Raw genomic sequence first — 19134 nt, 5'->3', positions numbered from 1 at the left:
TAAGGGTCAGAGCCTCGGGACGTTACTGGAAATCTAATGCTACATGTATTGATGTTTTGTCTCTTTTACTGCACAGGTGCGTTGGTCCACCTTGTTGTCTAACGAGGGGCATGCACACGGTGGGTCGTGCGTGGGCTGCTCTTGGATGTTTTGAGAGTGGCCTAGTACTTTGCGTCATTTGTGTATGCTTAAAACTGGGCCAGCAGATGGGCACCACAACAGCTCAGTGACTATCACTGCTGGCTGCGCAGACACATGGATTTGGGCCAGTATCTGTGGGAGTTTGTGCATTCTCCCTGTGGTTGCGTGGGTTTCCTCCGGGTGCTCCGGTTTCCTCCCACACCCCAAAGATGTGCTCTTAGGCTGACTGGTGAACAAATTGTCCCTAAATTATTCTCCCCTGAATCTGGTTTCCAATGGGGGCACCATAAGCATAGACACGGGTCAAGGGTGGAGGAGGAAAAACAGTGTTAAGATGGCGGCGCGGGCTCATTGGGCCGAAGGGCCTGTTTCCTGTGCTGTGTTGCTCTTTGACAGAGTGAGGGGGCGAGCGTTCAAGTGTGGCACAGTACAAGGGAGGGGGTGGGGGGCAGCATTCCAGTGTGATGCAGTGCGAAGGAGGGGTGCCCCAGTGTGAAGAGGGCAGCGTTCCAGTGTGACGCAGTGCAAGGGAGGCAACAGTAACGTTTCAGTGTGATGCAATGCAAGGAGGGTGAGTGCAGCATTCCAGTGTAATGCAGGGCGGCGTAAAGGCAGTGTTTCAGTGTGACGCAGTGCAAGACAAGGGCAGCGCTCCAGTGTGATGCAGTGTGAGATGAGAGCAGTGTTCCAGTGTTTTGCATTGCATGGGAGCGAGGGCAGACTTCCAGTGTGATGCCGTGCGAGGGGATGAGAGCAATGTTCCAGTGTGATGCCGTGGAGGCGGCAAGGGCAGCGTTATACTGCGACACGGTGCAAGGTGGGAGCCTTCAAGCGTGACGCAGTGCGGGGGGAGGTGGGGGGGGTGTGAGGGAAGTGTTCCAGTGTGACAGTGCGGAAGGGTGTGGGGGAGAGCAGCATTCCACTGTGATGGAGTGTGAGCGGGTGAGATCAGCATTCAAGTGAGATGCAGTGTGAATGGGTGAGGGCAGCATTCCAGTGTGGCACAGTACGAGAGAGGAGCATTCAAGTGTAACGCAGTGTGAGAGAGGCAGCATTTCAGTGTTAGACAGTGTGAGAGGGGAGCGCTGAACTGTGACCCAGCATGAGGGTTCGGGGGCAGCGTTCCAGTGTGACGCAATGTGAGGGGGGCAAGGCTGGAGTTCCAAGGTGATGCAGTCCAAGGAGGGTGAGAACAGTGTTCCAGTGTGGCACAGTGAGAGGGGAGAGCGATCAAGTGTGATGCCGTGTGAGGGGAGCGAGGGCAGCATTCCAGTGTCGTGCCGTGTGAGGAGGCAAGGCAGTGTTTCAGTGTGACGCAGCGCAAGGGAGATGAGAGCAGTGTCCCACTGTGAAGCAGGACAAGGCAAGGGCAATGTTCCAGTGTGACGCGGTATGAGGGTGTGAAAGCAGTATTCCAGCGTGAGGTGAGTGAGGCAACGTTCCAATTTGATGCAGTGCGGGTGGGGCAAGGGTAGCGTTCCAGTATGATGCATTGTGAGGCAACAGCAGATTTCCAGTGTGATGTAGTGCAAAGGGGTGAGGTCAGCATTCCTGTCTGGTACACTGTGAGAGGAGAGTGTTATACTGTGATGCAGTGCAAGGTGGCAGCGTTCAAATGTGACGGAGTGCAAGGGGGCAAGGGCAGTGTCCCAGTGTGATGCATTATGAGAGGGGAAAGGGGAGTGTCCTAGCATGATGCAATGCAAGGGGGAGAGGGGTGAGGACAGCGTTCTGGTGTGATGCAGTGCAAGGGAAGCGAGGGCAGCATTCCAGTGTGATGCAGTGCGAGGCAAGGACAGCAATCCAGTCTGACATCACGCAAGGGGGTGTGAGGGCAGCATTCCAGTGTGACACCACCGTTACAGTGTGACACAGAGCAAGGAGGGGCAGCATTCCTGTGTGACGCTGTGTAAGGGGAGGGCAGCGTTTCAGTGTGACGTAGTGCGAGGGGGTGAGTGCAGAGTTCCAGTGTGATGCAGTGCGAGGGGTGGCAGTGCAGTGTTCTAGTGTGATGCAGCATGAGGGCAGCGTTCCAGTGTGAGGGGGGCAAGGGCAGAGTTCCAGCATGATGCAGTGCAAGGAGGGCGAGGACAACATTCCAGAGTGACACAATGCGAGGGGGAAGCATTCAAGTGTAATGCATTTCAAGAGGGGCGGGGGCACCACTCCAATATGACGCAGTGTTATGCACTGTGTCAGGGGAGCATTAAAGTACGACGCAGTGTGAGGGTGCGAGAGCAGTGTTCCAACCTGACACAGTGTGAGGAGGGTGAGGGCAGTATTCCAGTGTGCTGCAGTTTGTCGGGGGAGGTGGCAAGGGCAGCGTCCCAGTGTGCTGCAATGCAAGGCAAAGCAAAGTTCCAGTGTGATTCAGTGCTTGGGGGATAAGGACAGCATTCCAGTGGGACACAGTGCAAGGGGTATGGGGGCAGTGCGAGGTGGGTGAGAGCAGTATTCCAATCTGATGCAGTATGAGGGGACATGGCCAGCAGTGTGTGGGGGGTGCTGAGGACAGTATTTGAGTGTGATGCAGTGTGGGGGGGGGCGAAGGGGAAGGGCAGCATTCCAATGTGATGCTGTGCAAGCTGTAAAAGTTAGCAAACATGCCAAACTTCCTTAGTCTCCTGAGAAAGTAGAGGCATCAGTGGACTTTCTTAACTATATAGTGTTGGCATGAGGCGGGGAGGTGTCCATGGCCGGTTGTTGATAATCTGGATACCTAAAAACTTGAAGCTCTCGACCATTCCTACTTTGTCGCCATTGATGTAGATGGGGCATGTTCTCCTCGACACTTCCTGAACTCAATGACTGTCTCCATCATTGAGGGAGAGATTATTACCAGTTCAACCGATTCTCTATCTCTTCCCTGCACTCCGTTTCGTCATTGTTTGAGATCCAACTTGCTACGGTGGTGTTATCAGCAAACTTGAAAATCAAGTTGGAGGGGAATTTGACCCCATGGTCATATTTGTATAAGGAGTATAATAGGGGGCTGAGAACACAACCTTGTGGGGCACTGGTGCTGAAGATAATCATGGAGGAGGTGATGTTTGCCTTTCCTTACTGATTATGGTCTGTGAGTTAGGAAGTTCATGATCCAACTGCAGAGGGAGGAGCCGAGGCACAGGCCATGGATCCCGATGAATTTCGTAGGGATAATGGTGTTGAAGGCTGAGCTGTTATCGATTTTTAAAAAAGGGCTTGCGTAGGTGTTTTTGTTATCTAGGTGTTCCAGGGCTGAGTGCAGGGTCAGGGAGATGGTGTCTGCTGTGGATCTGTCGCAGTGGTAGGAGGAAGAAGTTCCGGAAACTCAGGGTGCTGAGAAGAGAAGATTCTCCTTATGATGGCACAGTGGTTAGGGAGTGCCAGAGAACCAGGTTCAATTCTGGCCTTGGGTAATAACTGTCTGTGTGGAGTTCACAAATCCTCCCCATGACTGCAGGGTTTCCTTTGGGTACTTGGTTTTCTCCCACAGTCCAAAGATGTGCAGGATTGATGGATTGGATGTGCTAAATTGTCCTTTGGTGTCCAAAGATGTGTATGTTAGGTTGATTAGCCAGTGTTTATGTGAGTGGTTATGGAGATGGGAGTGGGGGGGGTGGGGACAATGCCTTGGGACAATGCTCTTTCAGAAAATTGGTGCAGCCTTGATGAACCAAATGGCGACCTCCTGCATTGCAGGAATTCTATCGCTGTCTTAAGTGAGTGACCTTTTATATTTAAATGGTGACTCCTAATTCTAAATTCTCCCACAAAAGAAAATATCCTTTCCATGTCCATCCTGTCAACACCCCTCAGGATCTTGTATGTTTCGATCCATATGTATGTATGATCTTGTACGTTTCAGTCCAAAGATGTGCAGGTTAGGTTGATTGGCCATGCTAACAAATTGCTCCTTAGTGTCCAGGATAGTGGAGGTTAGAGGGATTAGTGGATATAATATGTAGGGGTAGGGATATGGGGGTAGGGCCTGGGTGGGATTGTGTTCGGTGCAGACTCGATGGGCCGAAGGGCCTCTTTCTGCACTGTAGGGTTCTATGGTTCTATGATTCTAAGAGGGGCGAGGGCAGTGTTGCAGTGTGAGAGAGGTAGCATTCCAGTGTTACACAGTGTGAAGGGGAAGCATTCAAGTGTGATGCAGTGCAAGGGGAGGCCAGCATTCCAGTGTCATGTAGTGTGAGGGGATGAAGACAGCGTTCCAATGTGACACACTGCGAGAGGGTGAGGGGGGGCAGGGGCAAAGGCAACATTCCAGTGTGACGCAGTGCAAGGGGAGGCCAGCACTCCAGTGTGACACTGTGTGAGGGGATGAAGGCAGTGTTCCAGTGTGACACACTGTGAGGGGGAGATGCGAGGGCAGCATTCCAGTATGACACAGTGCAAAGGGGCTTGGGCAATGACCCAGTTGAAAGCAGAGTTGGGGGAGTGGGGGGGGGGGTAAAGGCAACATTCCAGTGTGATGCAGTGCAAAGGGAGGCTAGTATACCAGTGTGATGCATTGTGAGGGGATGAAGGCAGCGTTCTGGTGTGGTGCAGTGAGAGACAAGGGCAGAGTTCCAGTGTGAATCAGTGCAATGGGGCGAGGGCAGCATCCCAGTGTGGGGGGGTGAGGGCAATATTCCAGTGTGAAGCAGTGCGAGGGGGCGTGGGCAGGGATCCGGTAGGGCGTAGTGCATGGGGAGGGTAAGGGCAGCATGTGAGTGTGATGCAGTGTGAGGCAGTGTGAGGGGAGTGAGGGCAGCATTCCAGCGTGATGCCGTGCGAGGGGGCAAGGGGATTGTTGCAGTGTGAGAGGGATAGTATTCCAGTCTTATGCAGTGTGAGGGGGGAGCATTTAAGTATGATGCAGTGTGAGGGGGCAAGGGCAGCGTCCCAGTGTGATGCAGTGTAAGGGAGTGCAAGGACAATGTTCTAGTGTGATGCAGTGCGAGGCAAGGGCAGAGTTCCAGTGTACTGCACAATGAAGTGGGGGAGGGCAGTGTTTCAGTGTGACAAAGTGCAAGGAATGTGAGGGCAGCACTCTGTGATGCAGTGCAATGCATTTGCGTTCCAGTGTGACAGAGTGCGAGGGGTCTGAACGCAGGGTTCCAGGGTGATGCAGTGCGAGGGGGGCAATGGATGTGCTACAGTGATGCAGTGTGAGGCAAGGACAGCATTCCATTGTGATGCAGTGTGAAGGAGTGAGGGAAGTGTTCCAGTGTGACACAGTGCAAGGGGGTGGGGGGTGGTGGGGTCAGAGGCAAATTTCCAGTGTGACGCAGCACAAGGGGAGGCTAGCATTCCTGTGTTACACAGTGCTAGGCGATGAGGGCAGTGTTCCAGTGTGATCCATTGCAAGGGGGTGGGGTGTGAGGGGAGGCGAGGGCAGTGTTGCAGTATGATGTCGGGGGTGGGGGAGGGAAGGGAGAACAGCGCTCCAGTGTGATGTAGGGCAAGAGGGGTGAGAGCAGCATTCCAGTCTGACACAGTGCGAGGTAGGTGAGGGCAGTGTTTGAGTGTGATACAGTGTGAGAGGGGAAAGGTCAGTATTCCAGTATGATGCAGTGCAAAGTGTCAGCAGTGTTCCAGTGTGATGCAGTGTGAGGGGGAGAGACAATAAAACATAAGAACTAGGAGCAGGAATAGGCCAACTGGCCCCTCGAACCTACTCCGCCATTAAGATCATGGCTGATCTTTTTGTGGACTCAGCTCCACTTACCTGCCTGCTCACCATACCCCTTAATTCCTTTACTGTTCAAAAATTTATCTATCCTTGCCTTAAAAACATTCAGTGAGGTAGCCTCAACTGCTTCACTGGGCAGGGAATTCCACAGATTCAGAATCCTTTGGGTGAAGAAGTTCCTCCTCAACTCAGTCCTAAATCTGATTCCCCTTATTTTGAGGCTATGCCCCCTAGTTCTAGTTTCACCCGCCAGAGGAAACAACTTCCCTGCTTCTATCTTATCTAGTCCGTTCATAATCTTATATGTTTCTATAAGATCTCCCCTCATTCTTCTGAACTCCAATGAGGAAGGCTCCAGTCTACTCAGTCTCTCCTCATAAGCCAATCCTCTCAACTCCTGAATCAACCTAATGAATCTCCTCTGCACCCTTCCAGTGCCTGTATGTCCTTTCTCAAGTAAGGAGACCAAAACTGTACTCCAGGTGTGGCCTCATCAGCACCTTGTACAACTGCAACATAATCTTGCTGTATTAAACTCCATCGCTCTAGCAATGAAGGACAGAGTTCCATTTGCTTTCTTAATTACCTGCTGCACCTGCAAACCAACTCCTTGAGATTCCTGCACAAGGACACCCAGGTCCCTCTGCACAGCAGCATGCTGCAATTTTTTACCATTTAAATAATTGTCCATTTTGCAATTGGTCCTACCAAAATGGATGATCTCACACTTACAGAGAGGGCAGCATTCTAATGTGATGCGGTGTGAGGGGGCCGAGGGCAGCATTCGAGTCTGCCACAGTTGGCTGGGGGGGGGGGGGCGCTGTTCCAGTGTGATGCATTGCAAGGGGGGGGCGGTGGGGGAGGGTGAGGGCAAGGGCAAGGGCGAGGGCAGCTTTCCACTTTGACAGAGTGTGGGGGGGGGGGGGGGTGAGGACACTGTTGCAGTATGACATAGTGTGAGGTGGGCAAGGGCATCTTTCCAGCGTAATGCAGTGTGAGATGGGGAGAGGGCAGCATTCCAGTGTGACACAGTGAGTGTGGGGCAAGGGTAGCATTCCAGTGTGACACAGTGCGAGGCAGATGAGGGCAGTGTTACAATGTGGTGCAGTGTGAGGGAGGTAAGAACAGCACTTCACTGTGATCCAGGGTGAGGCAAGGACAGCGTTCCAGTGTGACGCAGTGCGAGGGTGGGGCAAAGTTAGCATTCCAGATTCCAGTGTGAAGCAGTATGAGGGAGCAAGGGCAGCATTTCAGAATGACACAGTGTGAGGGAAGGCGAGGACAGTGTTGGAGTATGACGCAGTGTGAGGTGGGCGAGGGCAGTGTTACAGTGTGACACAGTCTAAGGGGGGAGAGAGCAGTGTTCCAGTGTGATGCAGAGTGAGGGGGAGAGGGCAGTGTTCCAGTGTGACGCAGAGTGAGGGGGAGAGGGCAGTGTTCCAGTGTGACGCAGAGTGAGGGGGAGAGGGCAGTGTTCCAGTGTGACGCAGAGTGAGGGGGAGAGGGCAGTGTTCCAGTGTGATGCAGTGCGAGGGAGGTAAGAGCAGCGCTCCACTGTGATGCAGGGTGAGGCAAGAGCAGCGTTCTAGTGTGACGTAGTGCAAAGCAAAGGCAGTGTTCCCTGTGATGCAGTGCAAGCTGTCAGCAGTGTTCCAGTATGAGGCCAGGGCAGCATTACAGAGTGACACAGTGCGAGGATGGGCAAGGGTAGTATTCCAGTGTGATGCAGTGCAAAGGGGTGAGGGCTGCATTCCACTGTGATGCAGTGTGAGCCAAGGGCACTGTTCAGTGTGACGCAGCACAAGTGGCAAGTGCAGCAATCCAGAGTGATGCAGTGAGGGGCGAGGGTAGTGTTTCAGTGTGACGTAGTGTGAGGGGGCAAGGGCAGCATTCCAGTGCGACACACTGCAAGGTGTCAGCAGTGCTCCAGTGTGACACAGTGAGGCAAGGGCAGCGTTCCAGTGTGACGCAGTATGAAGGGGGTGAGGGCAGCATTCCAGTGTCATGCAATGCGAGTGGGGGAGGGGTGGAGCATTCCACTGTGACGCAGTGCCAAAAGACAAAGTTGTGAGTGCGAGTAAATTGAGATACACGACGGACATGAATAGGATGAGGATCTGTGATTTCTGTCTGTCAGGCTGGTATCAGTCACTGATATATCCGCATATCTGGGCTGTTACCATATTTTTGACATCACAGGCGACATCCGCATCAATAGCTAACTGTACAGACGTGTGCTTTCTTTCACACGGTGAGACAATTTGATTTTGCAGAGCAGTGTCATCTCATCTCATTATATTTATCCAGCACATTACAATATAGCATTTGATAGAGCAGTCACGTTATAAACCAGCACAGATTGGCAACCCTAATGAGGCCATCAAGTTTCTGTATCGACCTGCCACTTTGCTGTGTGGTCCTGATGAATTTGGGCTGGATGGGGAACAGAGGGAAAGCAGCAAGTTTCTGTTACCCAACTGCCAACAATTCCCCTTCACTCAGTCAGAAATTCAAGCTGGGGTGAACCCCAAACCCTCATCACAAGGCAGTCAATTACATAAATCAAACTTATAGATACATGAAGAGGTTACATACCCAGTAATATTGTACAAACAGTTTCCTTCACTCCATCTGTCTGTTTCCCTCTCTCTCTGCCCCCAAGCTGCCAAATCATTCTTATTAATAGGCTCCTGTTCCATTTTATTAACATGACGTTCATGACAAGTGGATGTCACAAAGCACATTCCCAGCTTCAAACCCACTCTGTCACCTGATCAGAGCTAGCAATAGAAAGCAGCACATGGACAGGGCAGTGACAAGCCCTGTAAGGAACTTGAGCAGACGCCAGATTTTAATACTGTGATATTTCACACACCCTGTGTACTGGACGGCAACCCAGCTTTCAGGGTCCTGAAAGGCATTGGTGAACCCCAGTCCCACCCAAACTATACTGCAGGAACAACTAGATCTGGTCCTTTTTTAAGCCTCGTCCCGGAATACCCACCTCTGGGATTGGTACAGGCAGCAGGCCAGGAAAGGGCGGGGTTGAGATATTTCCAACCAGTTCTGGCACAGGAATATTTCACACAGAAATGAAGGGTCCAGGCAGCACTGCACACCAGGGATTACAGCTCTCCCCACCCTGTGTGACATTCATCTCCACCCACCATCCCTCCACTCTCCAGCACTTCTCTCTTCTGCCTTAGTCATTCTCTCCAGCGGCCCCGACTCTCCTACCACCCAAATCCCCACTGATGGGAAGGGATTCCCCACTGAGGGGGGGGGGGAGAGAAAGAGTGGGAAGTGGAGAAAGAGATCTTGGGGGGTGGAGGAGAATGCTGCTGTTGGCGTGGGGGGGGGTGGTGGTGGAAAAGAGAAGGAAGGTGGGTGGAGGAGGATGTTGTCATTTAGTAGCTGTGTATCTCTGTTGCTCACACCTTTGATGGAGAAATCGGTGGGTCCTCAATGACTCTATAAAACAGAGCACATTGTCGCGTGTACTCTGGAGTATGAAAGAAATAACTGCAGTGACAGTGCCATTTGAAAATGAAGAGTGGCTACAGGGTGACCAGAGCAGCAAGCGACAAAGTCCAGTCCATGTCAAACAAACAAACAACTCCCTACCGCTGTTTTGAGCAGACACAGGATTGAATCTGGCAAGTGTAGTTAGCTGATCGTGACAGAGGCCTCCTACTCAACTCCCCATCAAAGCCACAACTATCCCCAACACAGCACTACAAGAATCTGGCCATATCCTCAGTGGGAAACAGCTGAATAGAATGGGGCTTCCCACTCAGCCAGTGTCAGCTATTTCATTCTGCAGCTGCCGAGGATAAGAAGCCAGAGGTCAGAACTCCAACCTGTCTGACAAAACATGCTCGGGGAGAGCAAACTTGGAGCAATTTATAGCAGATTTATATGCTTCAGTCTTCCAACACCCATTCAAAAGGCATTCTCTCTGTGGTGGAAATACATATTATAAATAAATATAACATATAATAAATAAATATCATTTATTTATTACATCATTAATATAAACGGACAGGCCCAATCCCTCACTGACCTGAGTGAGACAGGCCCAACAACTCACCGACCCCGGACTGGATTGACTTGGCCTGACCCCTCACCGACCCCGGACTGGATTGACTTGGCCTGACCCCTCAGCGACCCCGGACCGGCCCGGCCCCTCACTGACCCCAGAGGAAACCCTGGCCCTATGGAAAGTTTCAATCCTGTGTTACTCAGGTAGACGATCCCCCTCCATGACCCAGAGGGGCTCTGTGATCTCTCTGTGACCTGAGAGGGAGTCTGTAGCGCTTCGGTAATCTGGGAGACTTCCTGGAGAATCCCTCCACTGGGCTGTGAACTGTGGGAATGCAACCCCTCCCGCCTCCTCCATAACCCTGAGGAACTTCCTCACCTGGCCAGGGTGGGGGGTGGGGAAAGAAAAGGAAAGTAAAAAGAAACTTGAACAAGGAATAAGGAGGGCTAAAAGGGGTCACGAAAAATCATTGGCCAGTATGATTAAGGAAAATCCCAAGGCTTTTTATACATATATAAAGAGAAGAGGGTAGCCAGGGAGCAGGTTGGCCCACTCAAGGACAGGGGAGGGAATCTATGCATGGAGCCAGAAGAAATGGGCAAGGTATTAAATGAGTACTTTGCATCAGTATTCACCAAAGAGAAGGACTTGGTGGTTGATAAGTCTGGGAAAGGATGTGTAGATAGTTTTGGTCATGATGCAATCAAAGAGGAGGTGGTAGTATTGGGGGGGTCTTGAGAAACATTAAGGTAGACAAGTCCCCAGAGCCTGATAGTATTCTGGGGTATATCCTGAGAGGCACAAGGGAGGGAATTGCTGGGGCCTTGAGAGAAATCTTTGCATTCCTACTGGCTACAGGGAGGTCCCAGAGGACTGAAGAATAGTCAGTGTTGTTCCTTCGTTTGAGAAGGGTAGCAAGAATAATCCAGGTAATTATGGCCGGTGAGCCTTACGTCAACGGTAGGGAAATTATTGGAGAAGGTTCTTCGAGACAGGGTTTACTTCCACTTGGAAATAAGTGGACATATCAGCAAGAGGCAACTTCGTTTTGTGAAGGGGAGGTCATGTCTCATTAACTTATTGAGTTTTCGAGGAAGTGACAAAGATGATTGATGGGGGTAGGGCAGTGGATGTTGTCTACATGGACTTCAGTAAGGCCTTTGACAAGGTTCCTCGTGGCAGACTGGTGCAGAAGGTGAAGTCACATGGGATCAGTGGTGAGCTGGCAAGGTGGATACAAAGCTGGCTTGGTCATAGAAGATAGAGGATGGCAGTGGAAGAGTGCGTCTCTGAATGTAGTGGCATTCCTCAGGGATCAGTACTACTATCTTTGCTGTTTGTAATTATATATATATATATATATAAAATAAATGATTTGGAGGAAAATGTAACTGGTTTGATTAGTAAGTTGCAGATAGTAAGATTGGTGGATTTGCAGATAGTGATAAGGACCAGAGGATACAGCAGGATATAGATCGGTTGGAGACTTGGGCAGAGAGATGGCAGATGGTGTTTACTCGGGACAAATGTGAAGTAATGCACTTTGGAAGGTCTGATACAGATAGGAAATGTACAGTAAATGGCAGGGCCCTTAAGAGTACTGATAGGCAGAGGGATCTGGGTGTAGGTACACAGGTCGCTGAAAGTGGCAATGATGGCATGCTTGCCTTCATCAGCCAGGGCATTGAGTTTAAAATTGGCAAGTCATGTTGCAGCTTTATAGAACCTTAATTAGGCCACACTTGGGATATAGTGTTCAATTCTGATTGCCACATCACCAGTCAAATGTGGAGGCTTTGAAGAGGGTACAGAAAAGATTAACCATGATGTTGCCTCGTACGAAGTGCATTAGATACGAGGAGAGGTTGGAGAAACTTGGAACGACAGAGGTTGAGGAGGGACCTGATAGAAGTCTACAAGATTATGAGGGGCATGAACAGAGTGGATAGTCAGAAGCTTTCTCCCAGGGTGAAAGAGTCAATTACTAGAGATTTAAGGTGCCCCCTTGTAATTGATAATTCCACCCTGGGAAAAAGCCTCTGACTATTCACCCTGTCCATGCTTCTCAATTTTGAAGGTCTCTATCAGATCTCCTCTCAACCTCCATCTTTCCAGGGGAAAAAAAATCCTAGTTTATTCAACCTCATAGCCAATGCCCTCAAGACCAGGCAACATCCTGGTGAACTTTCTTTACACTCTCTCCAAAGTTTCCACGTCCTTCTGGGAGTGTGGTGACCAGAACTGCACGCAATACTCCAAATGCAGCCTAACCAACGTTTTACATAGCTCCAACATGTACTCAATGCCTGGCCAATGAAAGCAAACATGCTATGTCTTCTTAATCATCTTGCCCACGTGTGTTGCCACTTTTCGGGAACTGCAGACCTGCACACCCAGACCCCCACTGTACGCTAATGTTCCTCAGGGTTCTGTCATTTACGCTATAATTCACACCTAAATTTGATCCTCCAAAATACATCAGCTCACATTTGTCCAGATTAAATTTCATCTGCCATTTCTGTGCCAACATCTCTAATCTATCTATCTATATCTATGAGGAGAGATTGAATAATCTGGGATTGTTCTCCCTGGAAAGGTGGAGACTGAGGGGTGACCTACTAGAAGTTTATAAAATTATGAATGGCATAAGGTGAACAGTTGGAAGTTTTTTCCTAGAGCAGAAATGACAATTACAAGGGGCACAAGATCTTGTGTGCCATTGTAATTGTCATTTCTGGGGGGAGGGAAGGTTCAGTAGAGTTGTGTGGGGCAAGTTTTTTTACCACAGAGGGTGATGGGGACCTGGAGTGCACTACCGAGTGAGGTGGTTGAAGCAGACATGTTAACAACATTTAAGACTTACCTGGATAGACACATGAACAGGCAGGGAATAGAGGTCTAAATAGGACAATGTGATCAGCGCAAGCTTGGTGGGCCTAAGAGCCTGTTCCTGTGCTGTACTGTTCTATGTTCTCTTCTTTGTATTTATTCTGTTACATCCTCTGATAATTCCCGGCACTATCAGCAACTCCACCAACCTTCGTGTCCTCCGCAAACTTGTTAATCAGACTACCCACATTTTCCTCCAGATCATTTATATATCCTACAAACAAGAGAGAGATCCTAGTACTGATCCCTGCACAACATCACCAGTTACAAATCTCCATTCTGGAAAACACCCTTCCACTGTTACTCTCTGTCTTCAATGACCAAGCCAGTTTTGTATCCACCCGGCCAGTCCACCTGGATCCCATGCGATTTTAGTTTTTATACCAATCTGCCATGAGACCTTGTCAAAAAGTCCATATAAACTACATCACAGTCCTTCCCTCATCAATTATCCTTGTCACCTCTTCAAAAAACTCAATCAAGTTGGTGAGACATGACCTTCCCTATACAGCACCATGCTGCCCATCATTAACTTGTCCCTCAGTAGCTTCCCCACCACTGACACCAGCTTCCCCAGCCTATAATTTTCTGGATTATCCCTGCTTCCTTTCTTAAACATGGGAACATTGGCAATTCTCCAGTCCGCTGGAACCCCACCTATGGTCAAAGGCCTCAGCTATTTCTCCCCTTGCCTCCCGCAGCAACCTGGGCAGCACGGTAGTATCGTGGTTAGCACTGCTGCTTCACAGCTCCAGGGACCTGGGTTCGATTCCCGGCTTGGGTCATTGTCTGTGAGGAGTTTGCATATTCTCCTCGTGTCTGCGTAGGTTTCCTCCCACAGTCCAAAGATGTGCGGGTTAGGTTGATTGGCCATGCTAAATTGCCCCTTAGTGTCCTGAGACATGTAGTTAGAGGGATTGGTGGGTAAACATGTAGGGATGTTGGGGTAGGGTGTGGGTGGGATTGTGATCGGTGCAGACTCGATGGGCCAGATGGCCTCTTCCTGCAATGTAGGGTTTCTACGAACCTGTGATAGATCCCATCTGGCCCCAGGGACATGCCTACCTTAATGCAATTTAGGGTACCCAACACTTTCTCCTTCCATATACTGACATGCTCTCTAGCGTTCACACAGTTATCCCTGGCTTCCTCATCCGTCATATCCTTATAGCGCATACCAATTACCTATACGACCAGGCTCAGGAATAGCTCCTTCCCCAGAGCTGTTACCCAGCTGAACTCTGTCCTTTAATATATTCCTAGGCAATGGACATTGTGCAATATGCATGTATACACTTAATGCTTACTGGCACCATTTTATAATGGCTTTGCTTCTTTTTGCATCTTGGGAGTCTGCAAACTCGCATTTCATTGTATTTGTATATTATACAATGACAACAAACTTGAATTGAATCGATCTGAATAAGGCAGAGAGGCAACAGTCAAACCAGATCAGAGAGAGAGAGAGAGAGAGAGAAAGACAATAAGTAGTGAGGAATAAGATGGAGAGGTAACAGGCAAATCACAAATGAGATGGTGAAGTAACATGCAAACCAGCAGCCACAAGTACGAGACAAACCACCAACTGCGACAGTTGCAGAGCTCATAATTTCAACAATCACAGATTCAGATAACAATAATGTGTGTATATTGCTGCTATCCGATGACGGGTCACAACGTTGATTGTTTCTTTCACCAGAATGTTCATAAATAAACTCGTAATGTCAAACAAGCACACTGACAAGGCAGTACTAACAACAGGCAGATTGTCTTTGAGAGAGTGAAGGAATCCTTCACCATGTGGATAACTCACTAAGAATCAATTGGCTGTAGTAATTCGCTCAATCATTTGGCCAATTTGCGCTGCGCAGAACTGGCCATTCATTCAAAAGGGTGTACTGGGACATCCATGTTGTGAGCCTTCAGCAGCCCATTTATAGATATATATAGATGTTGTGAACCATGTGCAAGGCAGTTCATTACTTTTAAACAAGTCTAACAAATGCAGAAATAGCATCAAAGCTATCCTGCAGGACAATGAATATCCCAATCAGGTCATCGTTCATTGAGGAGAGCACAAACTAACAAATCAGACTGGAAATAGGCTGGGTCTGCCTTTCCAGCATAATTTGAGGTCAAGTATCTCAAAAGTTTAAATAGGTTAAACAAGGTGTTTCATGCTGCCACTGTGCAGTGGCTACGTGAATGGCATTTTCCATGAACAGGACCTGCCATCAGTCCAAAAGGACCTTCTGCCTACCACACAATTTAGTAATGTTGAGTATTTCAGTACCTGTGTAATGCCAGGTATTTGCTGTAGGTCCCAGTGACTGGCCAACTGAATCAACCAGCAGGTTCCTTCAATTGTTCAAAATAGGCTGGGGTAGAAGACTGTACTCAACCAGCCACATTTACAAAGCCCAAAACATCAACTGTGATGTGATTCCATTATTCAACAACCCTTGAGCCATTCTAGGTGTGTGAAGAGCAACACTAACAGCCAATTTCTGATAATCAGTTCAGCTCACAACATGGCTCATTGACACTTAGTGAAGCAGCTTACATTTAAGCTTACATTACATTTACATTCCTGTAAACAAAAGAAACATGTTCAAGCCTTGCTTGTGTTTTGAATTATGTGGGAGCCTGGGGAGCTTCTGACTTCCCAGTGCTTTCTCCATTATAGCGCCTTGGCCAGAGTCAACTTGGCAGCCAATCTGCACCCTATGCTCCCATAGTATAAACTGTAATAATGATTTGAAATTTGGCATTTTTGTGTTTGTCCTGATGAGTGTAAGATGAAAAGATTCAGCAACATAATGGGTGGATTGTTTTATGAGGAAAGATTTAACAGGCTAGGCTTGGATCTGCTGGAGTTTAGAAAACCAAGAGGCACATAGAATCATAGAACCCTACAGTGCAGAAAGAGGCCCTTCGGCCCATCGAGTCTGCACCGAACACAATCCCACCCAGGCCCTGCTCCCATATCCCTACCCCTACATATTATATCCACTAATCCCTCTAACCTCCACTATCCTGGACACTAAGGAGCAATTTGTTAGCATGGCCAATCAACCTAACCTGCACATCTTTGGACTGAAACATACAAGATCATACATACATACGGACCGAAACATACAAGATCCTGAGGGGTGTTGACAGGATGGACATGGAAAGGATATTTCCTTTTGTGGGAGAATTTAGAATTAGGAGTCACCATTTAAATATAAAAGGTCACTCATTTAAGACAGCGATAGAATTCCTGCAATGCAGGAGGTCGCCATTTGGTTCATCAAGGCTGCACCAATTTTCTGAAAGAGCATTGTCCCAAGGCATTGTCCCCACCCCCCCACTCCCATCTCCATAACCACTCCCATAAACACTGGCTAATCAACCTAACATACACATCTTTGGACACCAAAGGACAATTTAGCACATCCAATCCATCAATCCTGCACATCTTTGGACTGTGGGAGAAAACCAAGTACCCAAAGGAAACCCTGCAGTCATGGGGAGGATTTGTGAACTCCACACAGACAGTTATTACCCAAGGCCAGAATTGAACCTGGTTCTCTGGCACTCCCTAACCACTGTGCCATCATAAGGAGAATCTTCTCTTCTCAGCACCCTGAGTTTCCGGAACTACTTCCTCCTACCACTGCGACAGATCCACAGCAGACACCATCTCCCTGACCCTGCACTCAGCCCTGGAACACCTAGATAACAAAAACACCTACGCAAGCCCTTTTTTAAAATCGATAACAGCTCAGCCTTCAACACCATTATCCCTACGAAATTCATCAGGATCCATGGCCTGTGCCTCGGCTCCTCCCTCTGCAGTTGGATCATGAACTTCCTAACTCACAGACCACAATCAGTAAGGAAAGGCAAACATCACCTCCTCCATGATTATCTTCAGCACCAGTGCCCCACAAGGTTGTGTTCTCAGCCCCCTATTATACTCCTTATACAAATATGACCATGGGGTCAAATTCCACTCCAACTTGATTTTCAAGTTTGCTGATAACACCACCGTAGCAAGGTGGATCTCAAACAATGACGAAACGGAGTGCAGGGAAGAGATAGAGAATCGGTTGAACTGGTAATAATCTCTCCCTCAATGATGGAGATAGTCATTGAGTTCAGGAAGTGTCGAGGAGAACATGCCCCATCTACATCAATGGCGACAAAGTAGGAATGGTCGAGAGCTTCAAGTTTTTAGGTATCCAGATTATCAACAACCGGCCATGGACACCTCCCCGCCTCATGCCAACACTATATAGTTAAGAAAGTCCACTGATGCCTCTACTTTCTCAGGAGACTAAGGAAGTTTGGCATGTCTGCTAACTTTTACAGATGCATCATACAAAGCATTTTTTCTGGTCGTATGACAGCTTGTTATGGTTCCTGCTCTGCCCAAGATCGCAAGAAACTACAAAGGGCCATAAATGAAGCCCAGTTCACAACACAAACTAGCCTTCCATCCGCTACACTTCCTCAGAAAAGCAGCTAGCATAATCAAGGACGTACTCTCTTCCACCTTCTTCCTTGGGAAAAAAATACAAAAGTCTGAGGTCACATACCAACTGACTTAAGAACAGCTTCTTCTCTGTTGCCATTAGACTTTACCACTACATTCTGCACTCTCCTTTTTTTCTTGATGAATGAATCATAGAATCCTACAGTGCAGAAAGAGGCCCTTCGGCCCATTGAGTCTGCACCGAACACAATCCCACCCAGGCCCACCTCCATATCCCTACATATTATACCCACTAATCCCTCTAATTTACACATCCCTGGACACTAAGGGGAAATTTCTTATCATGGCCAATCAACCTAACCCGCACATCTTTGGACTGTGGGAGGAAACCGGAGCACCCGAAGGAAACCCATGCAGACACGAGGAGAATGTGCAAACTCCACACAGACAGTGACCCGAGCTGGGAATTGATCCCAGGACCCTGGAGCTGTGAAGCAGCAGTGCTAACCGCTGTGCTACCGTGCCGCCTGTCTCTATAGCGTGAAAGAAACAATACTTTTCACTGTATACTAATCCATGTGACAATAATAAATCAAATCAAATCAAATGGCAGTGGAAGACATTTCTAAGTCAGAGTCCTTATTAACAAACATTCATTTTGAGACGAGCGAGATCCTAAATGAATATCTCTCACCAGTATTTACTATTGAGAAAAGCATGGATGTTAGGGAACTTGGGGAAATAAATAGTGATGTTTTGAGGAGTGTACGTATAATAGAGATACTGGAAGTCAACGCACATCAAGATAAGTAAATCCCCAGAATCTGATAAAGTTATCAAAAGACGTTGTGGGAGGCTAGGAGGAAATTGAGAGTCCCTGAGCAGAAATATTTGAATCATTGACAGCCACAGGTGAAGTGTCTGAAGACTGGAGGGCAGCTCTGGACTGGACTGGTTGTGCCTTCGTTGAAATAGGGCTACCGGAAAAAGCTTGGGAACTACAGACAGGTGAGCCTAACGTTTGTAGTGGGTAAGTTGCTAGAAGGCATTCTGAGACAGGATCTACAGGTATTTAGAGAGGCAAGGACTGATTAGGGACAGTCAGCATGGTTTAGAGAGTGGAAAATCATGTTTCACAAATGTGAGTTTTTTTGAAGGGGTAACCAAGAAGGTAGATAAGGGCAGTGCAGTTGATGTTGTCTACATGGACTTTAGCAAGGCCTTTGCATGGTGGGTTATTGCATAAGGTTAAATCTTATGGTTTTCATGGTGAGGTAGCCAGTTGAATACAAAATTGGCTTGATGATAGAAGACAGAGGATGGCTGTTGAAGGTTGTTTTTCAAACTGGAAGCTGGTGATCAGCGGTGTGCCTCAGGGATCAGTGCTGGGTCTACTGTTATTTGTCATTTATACTAATGATTTGGATGAGAATTTATGGAACATTGTTAGTTAGCTTGCAGATGACACCAAGGTTGGTGGAATAGTGGAGAGTGAAGAAGGTTATCTAGAATTGCAACGGGATCTTGATCAATTGGGCCTGTGAATGGCAAATGCAATTCAAATGAGATAAATGTGAGGTGATGAACTTTGGTAGATTGAATTGGAGCAGGACCTATTCAGTTAATGGTAGGACATTGGGGAGAGTTACGGAACAAAGAGATAGAAACATAAAAACATAAAACAGTACAGCACAGTACAGGCCCTTCAGCCCTCAATGTTATGCCGAGCTATGTCCAAACCCAAGATCAAGCTATCCCACTCCCTATCATTCTGGTGTGCTCCGTGTGCCTATCCAATAACCGCCTGAAAGTTCCTTAAGTGTCTGACTCCACTATCACCCCAACCACTCTGAGTGAAGAATCTACCTTGGACATCCCTCCTATATCTCCCACCATGAACCTTAAAGTTATGCCCCCTAG

At 48.5% G+C, this 19134-nt stretch overlaps 1 protein-coding gene across 14 annotated transcripts in view; it reads right to left on the bottom strand.

Moving 5' to 3' along the window:
* Positions 1–19134, bottom strand: part of pacsin3 (protein kinase C and casein kinase substrate in neurons 3) — a 62102-nt gene that overhangs the window by 29155 nt on the left and 13813 nt on the right. The window contains exon 1 of one of the 14 annotated variants that reach the window (XM_080191651.1): positions 9867–9891. The exons of 10 other annotated variants lie outside the window; for them this stretch is intronic. The gene's annotated coding sequence lies outside the window, so the exon portion shown is untranslated. Of the gene's footprint in view, positions 1–8398; positions 8471–9866; positions 9892–19134 lie in introns of those variants that run through there. 3 more of the 14 variants (XM_080191653.1, XM_080191644.1, XM_080191649.1) reach the window with 3 other exon arrangements.

Source organism: Carcharhinus amblyrhynchos, chromosome 6 (assembly GCF_965287045.1).
Source record: "Carcharhinus amblyrhynchos chromosome 6, sCarAmb.v2.hapA, whole genome shotgun sequence".
Classification (NCBI taxonomy): domain Eukaryota; kingdom Metazoa; phylum Chordata; class Chondrichthyes; order Carcharhiniformes; family Carcharhinidae; genus Carcharhinus; species Carcharhinus amblyrhynchos.
This window is presented reverse-complemented; position numbering and strand designations above follow the sequence as displayed.